This window comes from Triticum urartu, chromosome 6A (genome assembly GCF_056163025.1).
Source record: "Triticum urartu cultivar PI428250 chromosome 6A, HENAU_Tu73, whole genome shotgun sequence".
In the NCBI taxonomy this organism is placed as follows: Eukaryota; Viridiplantae; Streptophyta; class Magnoliopsida; order Poales; family Poaceae; genus Triticum; species Triticum urartu.
In genome coordinates, this window is record NC_141878.1 from 493,107,315 (window position 1) to 493,120,621 (window position 13,307).

The following is a 13,307-nucleotide window of genomic DNA, read 5'->3' on the forward strand; positions in this document are numbered from 1 at the left end:
CTGCTTCAGAATCAGCTTTTCAGTCGTCCAGTGAAACAAAAACAGTCGACATTCACCCGACCGACCCCGACGCTGCCCCGACTCACATCTCAACTACGCTTGACTCCAAATAGGAAGAAGCGCTCATCCAGCTCCTCCGTGAGAACTGGGACATCTTCGCATGGAAACCCTCCGACATGCCTGGAGTTCCCAGGGGGCTGGCTGAGCACCGTCTACGGGTCGACCCAAAATTCAAGCCTGTGAAGGAACATCTTCGACGGTCCGCTGTCCAGAAGAAGCAAGCCATTGGCGAGGAGGTGGCTCGGCTCTTAGCAGCAGGGTTCATCCAAGAAATTTACCACTCCGAGTGGCTCGCCAATGTCGTCATGGTCCCCAAGAAGGACAAGTCACTTCGCATGTGCATTGATTTCAAACATATCAATCGGGCCTGCCCGAAAGATCATTTTCCTCTCCCTCGCATCGACCAAATAGTCGACTCGACTGCGGGGTGCGAGAGATTGTCTTTTCTAGATGCTTATTCCGGGTACCATCAGATCCGTCTGTATGGACCCGACGAAATCAAAACAGCTTTCATCACCCCATTCGGATGCTTCTGTTATGTCACTATGCCGTTCGGCCTCAAGAACGCCGGAGCCACGTTCATGAGAATGATTCAGAAGTGTTTACTCACGCAAATCAGTCGGAATGTGGAGGCATACATGGATGATATTGTGGTCAAGTCACGCAAAGGTTCCGACCTGCGAGCTGACCTTGCCGAAACTTTTGCCAACCTCAGGAGGTATGATATCAAGCTCAATCCATCAAAATGCACATTCGGAGTTCCAGGCGGAAAGTTACTCGGTTTTCTCGTTTCCGAACGAGGGATCGACGCCAATCCTGAGAAAATTGGCACCATACTCCGGATGAAGCGTCCTGTACGCGTGCACGATGTCCAAAAGCTTACAGGCTGCTTGGCCGCTTTGAGTCGATTCATTTCTCGCCTCGGTGAAAAGGCGTTGCCTCTCTACCGACTGATGAAGAAGTCTGACAAGTTCGAGTAGACTCCAGAAGCTGACGCAGCGTTTGCAGAACTCAAAGCTCTGCTCTCCACCCAGCCGGTGCTTGCTGCCCCAATCAGCAAAGAGCCTCTGCTGCTGTACATTGCGGCCACGGGACAAGTTGTCAGTATAGTACTCACGGTCGAGCGGGAAGAAGAAGGAAAGGCCTTCAGAGTTCAGCGCCCAGTCTATTATCTGTCTGAAGTTTTGACCCCTTCAAAACAAAGATACCCTCACTACCAGAAGCTTGTATATGGGATTTACATGACCACGAAGAAGGTTGCACATTACTTCTCTGACCACTCCATTACAGTCGTCAGCGACGCCCCACTGTCAGAGATACTGCATAACAGAGATGCAACTGGTCGAGTGGCCAAGTGGGCGATTGAACTCCTTCCCTTAGATATCAGGTTTGAAGCAAAGAAGGCTATTAAGTCCCAAGCAATCGCAGATTTCGTCGCCGAGTGGATTGAACAGCAGCTTCTGACTCAAGTTCACTCGGAGCACTGGACCATGTTCTTCGATGGATCTAAGATGCTGAATGGTTCCGGTGCTGGGGTAGTTCTAGTCTCCCCCTGAGGAGAAAAGCTCGGATACGTCCTCCAGATTCACTTCGATTCCTCCAACAATGAAGCAGAGTATGAAGCACTTCTGTATGGGTTGCGCATGGCCATTTCACTCGGCGTCCGTCACCTCATGGTCTACGGCGACTCAGATTTGGTGGTTAATCAGGTGATGAAGGAGTGGGACGTCAGAAGTCCGGCTATGACCAGTTATTGCAACGTAGTGAGAAAGCTAGAAAAGAATTCGAGGGGTTAGAGCTTCATCACATCCCCCGACTCAAAAATCAAGCAGCTGATGATCTGGCAAAGATAGGCTCCAAGAGAGAAGCCATTCCCAGCAATGTGTTTTTGGAGCACATCCGCTCACCGTCAGTCCAGGAGGATCCTTTCACAGAAGAAGCCCCACAACCGAAAAGTGCCACAGATCCGACTGAAGTCGAAGTTCCTGCCGTGGTCGACCTGATCATGGAAGTCTTGGCCATCACTCCCGACTGGACGATACCATACATCGCGTATATCCTAAGGAAAGAGCTCCCAGAGGACGAGGAAGAGGCTCGACAGATCGTCCGCCGATCCAAGGCCTTCACAGTCATAAAGGGGCAGTTGTACAGAGAAAGCGCGACTGGAATCGGTCAGAAGTGCATAACTCCGGAAGAAGGTCAGATGATCCTTGATGAGATCCATTCGGGGACCTGCGGTCACCATGCGTCCTCTCGGACCATTGTGGCCAAAGCATACCGAGCGGGATTTTACTGGCCAAGAGCAAATGAGATGGCAAAGGAGATAGTTGACAAGTGTGAGGGGTGTCAGTTCTACTCCAACATGTCCCACAAACCCGCATCATCCCTGAAGACCATTCCACTCGTCTGGCCCTTCGCTGTCTGGGGACTGGACATGGTCGGTCCTCTGAGAACAGGCAGGAGCGGTTTCACCCATGTGCTTGTGGCAGTCGACAAGTTTACCAAGTGGATTGAAGCTAAACCCATCAAGAACCTCGATGCTGGCACTGCTATTAGTTTCGTCAGAGGACTAACATTCAGATATGGAGTCCCTCACAGCATCATCACTGACAATGGGTCAAACTTCGATTCAGACCAGTTCAGAGCCTTTTGCGCCTTTCAAGGCACTCATGTCGACTATGCGTCAGTCGCCCATCCCCAGTCGAATGGACAAGCTGAAAGAGCAAATGGTCTGATCCTCAAAGGACTAAAGCCTCGGCTAATGCGTGATCTCAAGCACGCAGCAGGTGCCTGGGTCGACGAGCTTCCGTCAGTTTTGTGGGGATTAAGGACCACCCCTAACCGGTCGACTGGAAGAACCCCGTTCTTTCTTGTTTATGGAGCCGAAGCCGTTCTGCCAAGTGATCTCCTTCACAACGCTCCCCGAGTCAAGCTTTACACCGAAGATGAAGCAGAACAGGCTCGGCAAGATGCAGTAGACCTCCTGGAAGAAGAAAGAGAGATGGCCATGATCAGATCGACCATTTATCAGCAAGACTTGCGTCAATTCCATGCCCGACATGTGAAGAGTCGAGCCTTCCAAGAAGGAGATTTGGTCCTCCGAGTGGATCAACAGAAACCACACAAGCTTGCTCCTACTTGGGAAGGCCCCTTCATCATCACCAGAGTCCTCCACAACGGAGCGTATCACCTCTACAATGTTGATCGCCAGATTGACGAGCCGCGAGCTTGGAATGCGGAACTACTCCGCCCCTTTTACACTTAAGTTCCTTCCCATAAAGATGTAATAAGAGAAACTTCCGCAGTTCATTTTTATGAAAGTCAAGAGTGTTCCAATGATTGCTGTCACTTCTGTTTACATATGAGAACCCCCAGTGGGTGACTTAGCCGCGAACCCGTTTCGCCTAAGTTCAAAAAAAATCCTACCGAGTGGAGAGCAAACCTCCCACTCGGGGGCTTAGCTGCAGTCCAGCACTCGCCTAAGTTCTCCTACGCAGAGACTTAGCTGCAGTCAGCACTCGCCTAAGTTTGAAAAATCCTACCGAGTGGAGAGCAAACCTCCCACTCGGAGGCTTAGCTGCAGTCCAGCACTTGCCTAAGTTCTCCTACGCAGAGACTTAGCTGCAGTCAGCACTCGCCTAAGTTTGAAAAATCCTACCGAGTGGAGAGCAAACCTCCCACTCGGAGGCTTAGCTGCAGTCCAGCACTCGCCTAAGTTCTCCTACACAGAGACTTAGCTGCAGTCAGCACTCGCCTAAGTTTGAAAAATCCTACCGAGTGGAGAGCAAACCTCCCACTCGGGGGCTTAGCTGCAGTCCAGCACTCGCCTAAGTTCTCCTACGAAGAGACTTAGCTGCGGTCAGCACTCGCCTAAGTTTGAAAAATCCTACCGAGTGGAGAGAAAAACTCCCACTCGGGGGCTTAGCTGCAGTCCAGCACTCGCCGAAGTTCTCCTACGCAGAGACTTAGCTGCAGTCAGCACTCGCCTAAGTTTGAAATATCCTACCGAGTGGAGAGCAAACCTCCCACTCGGGGGCTTAGCTGCAGTCCAGCGCTCGCCTAAGTTCTCCTACGAAGAGAATTAGCTGCGGTCAGCACTCGCCTAAGTTTGAAAAATCCTACCGAGTGGAGAGCAAACCTCCCACTCGGGGGCTTAGCTGCAGTCCAGCGCTCGCCTAAGTTCTCCTACGAAGAGACTTAGCTGCGGTCGGCACTCGCCTAAGTTTGAAAAATCCTACCGAGTGGAGAGAAAACCTCCCACTCGGGGGCTTAGCTGCAGTCCAGCACTCGCCTAAGTTCTCTTACGAAGAGACTTAGCTGCAGTCAGCTCTCGCCTAAGTTTGAAAAATCGTACCGAGTGGAGAGCAATCCTCCCACTCGGAGGCTTAGCTGCAGTCCCGCACTCGCCTAAGTATGAAACGCTTCTCATTTCCCAAGGACGATGAGAGGCAGGTCGACCGCCACCTTCTCCTTCGGAGCTGCACCACAGACACAAAGTTATTTCGAGTGAAGATCAAATCCCACTCGACGGGTCATCCACAAAGAGATTCAACGACAAATCAAGTTCAAATAAAGCCTAAAATATCTGAGAGACCTCAGATCGAAGTACTCGAGCCCACAGCTCAGCAGAGTTTAACTGTTACACTTCCACTCGGCATTCCGAGGCAAATTTAAGGCAGAGTTTAACGGATTACAAAATACACTCGGCATCCCGAGGCAAGTTTTTTCATTCCTCAGGAGGAGGAGGACTGGCAGGGGCGACAAACTCATCCAAGTCGATCCCATCTGCGATGCGGGTAGCAGCAGCAATAAATGTCTCCATGAAGTCCTGGAAGTTGTGCTTCCTCGTGTTGGCAACTTGGATGGCGGCCAGCTTCTCCTCCCGCACCTCCTTGCAATGGACGCGGACCAGAGACAGAGCCACGTCGGCACCACACCGAGCTGAAGACTTCTTCCACTCTTGCACTCGGTCAGGGATTCCGTTGAGTCGAGTCATCAGAGACTCGAGATCGTTCTGGAGCGTGGACTCTGGCCAAAGCGTCGGGTCGATCCGCATCATGGCGACCTTCAGTCGAGCCAAGTAATCCACGACGCCGTCAACACGGGATTCCAGTCGGAGCAGGTTCATGGCAGCTTTGTCTTGCACCGGAGAGTTGATTGGATCCAAACCTGTTTCGATCCGCCCGGTCTCCTCTTCGAAGTTCTGGCAAAGTTCTGCATGCACGACCCAAGGATAAGTCAAATTTCATAAAACTGAGTCGACACAAAAAGAACCAGTCGGAACTGATTGTGCACCTTCGAGCTTGATGTACAGCTTCTTGGCAAAGCTCCTCAAGTAGCTCTCCAGGTCGTCTCTCCTGCGAGCGATGCTTTCCATCTTCTCGCTCAGGGTGAGGTGCTCCTTCTTCCAACGCGAACACTCCCTGTTGGCTTCCTTCAGAGCAGTCTTCAACTTGGTGTTCTCCCCTTCTAATTGGTCGACCGAAGCCAGCTTCTGCGCGGCCAGAGCGGTCTTGTCATCAGCCTCCTTACGGGCAGCAGCCAAGTCCTGATCCTTCTTCGCCAGAGCTTCTTTCAGTTTTTCTGCAAAAATGATGATTGAGTCGGAGAAAGCGAAGAGATACTCAAGCCTGAAAACTAACCAGTCGACAAAGGCGTCTTACCTGCGGCACCGTCTCTGACCTTCTGCAGCTCCGTCCTGGCCAGCTCCAGATCGAGGTTCATTTGAATTTGCTGCTTCTCCAGGTCAGCCAAGCGGGTTCCAAGATCACAAGACTTCTGAAGTCGAAGGGGAGGAGTTGCAATCTCAGTAAAAAAAGAAGAAGAGCAACAAAGACAATAAATACTAAGACTACGGTCGACTGCCAGCAGTCCACCATAGTCTCGGGGACTACACCCAGTGGGTGCACTTAGCGTGCCCCCATCGGTTCCTATCCCACCCGACCGACCCCTGAAGTCGAGTCAAAGACCACCCGACCGACCCCTGAAGTCGAGTCAAAGACAAGTTGCTTCCGAGCAGCTGAGAGACAATAAGCCTACACCCAGTAAAAAAAAGAGAGAAAGACGTCGACTACCCGCAGTCGACTTCCATTCGACATGGCCCGATCAGACAGAGCGAAGAAACTCAACTACGACTCGATTTAAAGACTACAGCCGACCGCCAGCAGTCGACCGTAGTCTCGGGGACTACACCCAGTGGGTGCACTTAGCGTGCCCCCACTCGTCCAAATAAAAACACCCAGTGGTTGTACAAACTTAAAGATCTTCGGAAAAGAGATTCTTCAAAGAACATACCAAAACAGACCAAGTGTTGAAGTCGACTGACCTGGACATTGCTCTGAAGAGCCGAGCTTGCGTCGTAAGCCGCCTGGCAAGCCTCCCGAGCCACTTTTACCTGCTCCATCATGACTCCAGCCTGGCGTACAGCCTCCTTCGCAGCAGCCGCTTGGTCCTCAGGGACGGGGTACGCAGCAAAAAGCGAAGACGGATCTGCAGTCGACGCTGAAGGCTGCACACTCGTCAAAGGAACAGCGAAAGTCACGGAAGCCCGAGTGGGTTCGCCATCATCCCGAACTGCAGCCTCAGGCGCGGGAGTGGATTGCGGAGCCTTGCCAGCCAACACCTTCTTCTTCCTCTTCACCCTCAGTGGTGTGTTGTCGTCGTCGTCCGGGAGGTCGATAACATGAGGAGGAGCTGCAAGGAAAACATTCAATCGACCAACGCTTCAGTCGACTCGTAAGCAGGACGGCAGTGATCGTACCAGGGTTGGAGGTGACAGCGTCCTCCATCTCTTGGTCGTCGTTCCTGGCGGAGACCTCAGAAGTTGCACCACTGCAAATCTCGAAAGTTAGTTAGTTGGCCCAGTGAATCGACCAAGGATCCGTCCACAGTCGACAAAGGAAAGCAAGTGTTGTTGTTACCCCGAAATGGTGGGAACAGCTATCTTCATTTTGGGAAAGGCCTTGGGCGGCTTAGATGGCGCCGTTCGTGGGTGCTTGGGAGCCTTCCCGGTCGGCGGAGGAGAAGAAGTCCGAGGGAGTTTCGACGACTGCCCAACAGGAGCGGCCGCCTTGCCACGTTCCTGCGCTGGATCGTGGGCGAGCTTGGACCGTCCCTCCGGGCGGGAGGGTTCAGCCTCCTCCTCCTCCTCACTGGAGAAGATGTCGTCGCCCTCCTCTCCCTCACCGTCGGACTCCCACTCGACCTGGTCGTCCCCGCTCTCGCCTCCGCTCCCCTCACCTTCCTCGGTCGGCCCTTGTGCCCCGTTGGGCATCGAGTACATCTCAGTGGTAGCCTGGAGGACAACGGACAGGACGAAAGTCAGTCGACTTACACAAAGAAGACTAATACAGAAGGCCAGATATCCAACACAAAGACATACCTGATCCACTTCATATGAGTTGTCGAGTGGAATCACCCTTCTGGCTCCTCGGGGGTTGTCTTTGTTCCCCGTGATGCTTGACAACCACCCCTCCAGCATCTCATCGGTGACCTCCTCCGGGTGGATCCGAGTGGTGTCGTCAAGGCCAGAATACAGCCACATCGGATGGTCTCGCGCCTGGAGCAGTTGGATGCGCCTCTGGAGAAAGACCTCTAACAGGTCCATCCCAGTCACCCCCTCACGGACAAGTTCAACCACTCGACCCGCCAATACCTTGACTTGGGCACTTTCCTCCGGCGTGACCTTCAAAAGATAGGCTTCTCGGCTCGGTCGAGTGAAAAAGGAGGAAGGCTGGTGGACTGCTCGGGGGTCGCCTGGTCCTGGTAGTAGAACCAGGTCGACTGCCAGCCGCGGACCGACTCCGGGAAGGTGATAGAGGGGAAACAGCTCTCCCCCCTCGTCTGGATCGCCAGACCCCCACACAACTGGATGACTTGCGTCTTCTCGTCACTCGACTTGGCCTTCTTCACCGACTGGGAGCGGCAAGTAAAGATATGCTTGAAAAGCCCCCAATGCGGACGGCAACCCAGGAAGGCCTCGCACATGGAAATGAACGCGGCAAGGTAGACTATGGAATTGGGGGTAAAGTGATGGAGCTGTGCTCCGAAGAAATTCAAGAAGCTTCGGAAGAATGGATGGGGAGGCAGAGAAAACCCTCGGTCGATGTGGGTGGCGAGGAGCACGCACTCACCATCGCGGGGTTGCGGCTCAATCTCCCTCCCCGGGAGACGCGCGGCCTCGTGGGGAATGGCTCCTCCCTCGACCATGTCGTCGAGATCTTCCTGCCGGAGCACCGATGGCATCCAATCGCCCTGAATCCAACCCTTGGGCAGGGTGGTCCGGGAGGAAGATCCACCTCGCGAAGACTTCTTTCCTTTCCCCCCCGCCGCCTCCTTCTACGCGCGCTCCAAAGCAGTGGTCTTGCCCTTCACCATCGTCGCCGGCAAGGTCTCGCACAGGCTAACGGCGCTAGGGTACGGCCGAGGGTCGCAGGAGAGCTGGCGAAGGGAGAGAGGAAGAAAGAAAGAAGGAAGCAGAAGAGAAGCGCGCGGCTTGGAAACCCCGAGCCAGCAACTTATAAGGGGCTGCTCCCGAGTGACTGAACGGTAGGCCCAGGCAGCCCAGTCAAATCCCGCAACAGACGTGCGCGCAGTACATGGCGAAAAAGGCGACGCGAGGATCGAGGAGTTTCCGCTTTTTCACTTCCGATTACTGCGGCTACTCCCGTCCCGCGCGCTTCCCAAAATCCAAATCCCGTGAGATCCGCGGGCCGCAGAACCGCTTGCCAAAAAAGAGTATCCCGCTCGTACCAACACTCGACATGTTGCAAGCAAGGATATTCACTCGACGAAGGGCCTGGAATGGATCAAGGCGACTGAAAGAGGTTGGTGACGTCGTCCGCGACAACTGACCCTAAGCGAGGCACTCTTACAACCTCGAAGAACCGGTCGGAAAGGATCCCCAACTCTTCCCCCACTCTAACCTCGATCCATTCGGGGGCTAATGATGAAGCTATGTACCTGGGGTAGGAGCACGGACCCGTCCCAAAGAGTCCTACCCAAGGACATCCCTAGAAGAAATCACCCATCAATCGACTTGAAGGTACTCCACTCGACGGGTTCAAGACACTCGACCAAGAAGCTACCACTCGACCAAGAAGCTACCAGTCGACCATGAAGCTATTCACTCGACTGCCAGGAGATCTATAGTCACTCCGTAGGCAAACGGTCAGCTGTTAAGTAGTCTTCATGGTCATTACAACACTTTATTAGAGGCGTTACCAGTAACGCCCCATCTTAAATGTACTTTAAAACCCTGCATTACTGAGGGCAGGAGGGGGTCGGCGAACTCTATATAAGCCACCCCCCTCCTCAGTAGGAAGGGTTCGCACCCCTGTAATCTATACACGCATAATCCAGTCGACCGCCTCCGGGCTCCGAGACGTAGGGCTATTACTTCCTCCGAGAAGGGCCTGAACTCGTAAACCTCGCGTGTAACAACTTCCCAATAGCTAGGATCTAGCCTCTCCATACTCACCCCCCTACATCACTGTCAGAGTTAGAACCACGACAGGCCGGACCGACATTACGCGTACGCTTACGCGAGACCGGTTCTCCCGACGTGCTTTGCACAAAGGTGGCTAGCGGGTGTCAGTTTATCCAACTTTAGTTGAACCGAGTGTGGCTACGCCCGGTCCTTGCGAAGGTTAAAATAGCACCAACTTGACAAACTATCGTTGTGGTTTTGATGCGTATGTAAGATTGGTTCTTGCTTAAGCCCGTAGCAGCCACGTAAAACTTGCAACAACAAAGTAGAGGACGTCTAACTTGTTTTTGTAGGGCATGTTGTGATGTGATATGGTCAAGACATGATGCTAAATTTTATTATATGAGATGATCATGTTTTGTAACCAAGTTATCGGCAACTGGCAGGAGCCATATGGTTGTCGCTTTATTGTATGCAATGCAATTACGCTGTAATACTTTACTTTATCACTAAGTGGTAGCGATAGTCGTGGAAGCATAAGATTGGCGAGACGACAATGATGCTACAATGGTGATCAAGGTGTCGCGCCGGTGTCGATGGTGATCACGACGGTGCTTCGAAGATGGAGATCACAAGCACAAGATGATGATGGCCATATCATATCACTTATATTGATTGCATGTGATGTTTATCTTTTATGCATCTTATCTTGCTTTGATTGACGGTAGCATTTTAAGATGATCTCTCACTAATTATCAAGAAGTGTTCTCCCTGAGTATGCACCGTTGCGAAAGTTCTTCGTGCTGAGACACCACGTGATGATCGGGTGTGATAGGCTCTATGTTCAAATACAACGGGTGCAAAACAGTTGCACACGCGGAATACTCAGGTTATACTTGACGAGCCAAGCATATACAGATATGGCCTCGGAACACAGAGACCGAAAGGTCGAGCGTGAATCATATAGTAGATATGATCAACATAGTGATGTTCACCAATGAAACTACTCCATCTCACGTGATGATCGGACATGGTTTAGTTGATTTGGATCACGTAATCACTTAGAGGATTAGAGGGATGTCTATCTAAGTGGGAGTTCTTTAGTAATATGATTAATTGAACCTAAATTTATCATGAACTTAGTACCTGATAGTATCTTGCTTGTTTATGTTTGATTGTAGATAGATGGCCCGTGCTGTTGTTTCGTTGAATTTTAATGCGTTCCTTGAGAAAGCAAAGTTGAAAGATGATGGTAGCAATTACACAGACTGGGTCCGTAACTTGAGGATTATCCTCATTGCTGCATAGAAGAATTACGTCCTGGAAGCACCGCTGGGTGCCAGGCCTGCTGCTGGAGCAACACCAGATGTTATGAATGTCTGGCAGAGCAAAGCTGATGACTACTCGATAGTTCAGTGTGCCATGCTTTACGGCTTAGAATCGGGACTTCAACGACGTTTTGAACGTCATGGAGCATATGAGATGTTCCAGGAGTTGAAGTTAATATTTCAAGAAAATGCCCGAATTGAGAGATATGAAGTCTGCAATAAGTTCTATAGCTACAAGATGGAGGAGAACAGTTCTGTCAGTGAGCATATACTCAAAATGTCTGGGTATAATAATCACTTGATTCAATTGGGAGTTAATCTTCCAGATGATTGCGTCATTGACAGAATTCTCCAATCACTGCCACCAAGCTACAAGAGCTTCATGATGAACTATAATATGCAAGGGATGAATAAGACTATTCCCGAGCTCTTCGCAATGCTGAAAGCTGCGGAGGTAGAAATCAAGAAGGAGCATCAACTGTTGATGGTCAGCAAGACCACTAGTTTCAAGAAAAAGGGCAAAGGAAATAAGAAGGGGAGCTTCAAAAAGAACAGCAAGCAAGTTGCTACTCAAGAGAAGAAACCCAAACCTGGACCTAAGCCTAAAACTGAGTGCTTCTACTGCAAGCAGACTGGTCACTGGAAGCGGAACTGCCCCAAGTATTTGGCGGATAAGGATGGCAAGGTGAACAAAGGTATATGTGATATGCATGTTATTGATGTGTACCTTACTAATGCTCGCAGTAGCACCTGGGTATTTGATACTGGTTCTATTGCTAACATTTGCAACTCGAAACAGGGACTACGGATTAAGCGAAGATTGGCTAAGGACGAGGTGATGATGCGCGTGGGAAATGGTTCCAAAGTCGATGTGATCGCGGTCGGCACGCTACCTCTACATCTACTTTCGGGATTAGTATTAGACCTAAATAATTGTTATTTGGTGCCAGCATTAAGCACGAACATTATATCTGGATCTTGTTTGATGCGAGACGGTTATTCATTTAAATCAGAGAATAATGGTTGTTCTATTTATATGAGTAATATCTTTTATGGTCATGCACCCTTAAAGAGTGGTCTATTCTTATTAAATCTCGATAGTAGTGACACACATATTCATAATGTTGAAGCCAAAAGATGCAGAGTTGATAATGATAGTGCAACTTATTTGTGGCACTGCCGTTTGGGTGATATCGGTGTAAAGCGCATGAAGAAACTCCATACTGATGGGCTTTTGGAACCACTTGATTATGAATCACTTGGTACTTGCGAACCGTGCCTTATGGGTAAGATGAAAAAAACACCGTTCTCCGGTACTATGGAGAGAGCAACAGATTTGTTGGAAATCATACATACAGATGTATGTGGTCCGATGAATGTTGAGGCTCGTGGCGGATATCGTTATTTTCTCACCTTCACAGATGACTTAAGCAGATATGGGTATATCTACTTAATGAAACATAAGTCTGAAACGTCTGAAAAGTTCAAAGAATTTCAGAGTGAAGTTGAAAATCATCGTAACAAGAAAATAAAATTCCTACGATCTGATCGTGGAGGAGAATATTTGAGTTACGAGTTTGGTGTACATTTGAAACAATGCAGAATAGTTTCGCAACTCACGCCACCTGGAACACCACAGCGTAATGGTGTGTCCATATGTCGTAGTCGTACTTTACTAGATATGGTGCGATCTATGATGTCTCTTACTGATTTACCGCTATCGTTTTGGGGATATGCTCTAGAGACGGCCGCATTCACGTTAAATAGGGCACCATCAAAATCCGTTGAGACGACGCCTTATGAACTGTGGTTTGGCAAGAAACCAAAGTTGTCATTTCTGAAAGTTTGGGGCTGCGATGCTCATGTGAAAAAGCTTCAACCTGATAAGCTCAAACCAAATTGGAGAAATGTGTCTTCATAGGATATCCAAAGGAAACTATTGGATACACCTTCTATCACAGATCCGAAGCCAAGACTTTTGTTGCTAAATTCGGAAACAGAGAAGGAGTTTCTCTCGAAAGAAGTGAGTGGGAGGAAAGTAGAACTTGACGAGGTAAATGTACCTGCTCCCTTATTGGAAAGTAGTACATCACAGAAACCAGTTTCTGTGACACCTACACCAATTAGTGAGGAAGCTAATGATAATGCTCATGAAACTTCAGAACAAGATACTACTGAACCTCGTAGATCAAGCAGAGTAAGATCCGCACCAGAGTGGTACGGTAATCCTGTTCTGGAAGTCATGCTACTAGATCATGATGAACCTACGAACTATGAAGAAGCGATGGTGAGCCCAGATTCCGCAAAATGGCTTGAAGCCATGAAATCTGAGATGGGATCCATGTATGAGAACAAAGTATGGACTTTGGTTGACTTGCCCAATGATCGGCAAGCAATTGAGAATAAATGGATCTTCAAGAAGAAGACTGACGCTGATGGTAATATTACTGTCTACAAAGCTCGACTTGTCGCAAAAGGTTTTCGACAAGTTC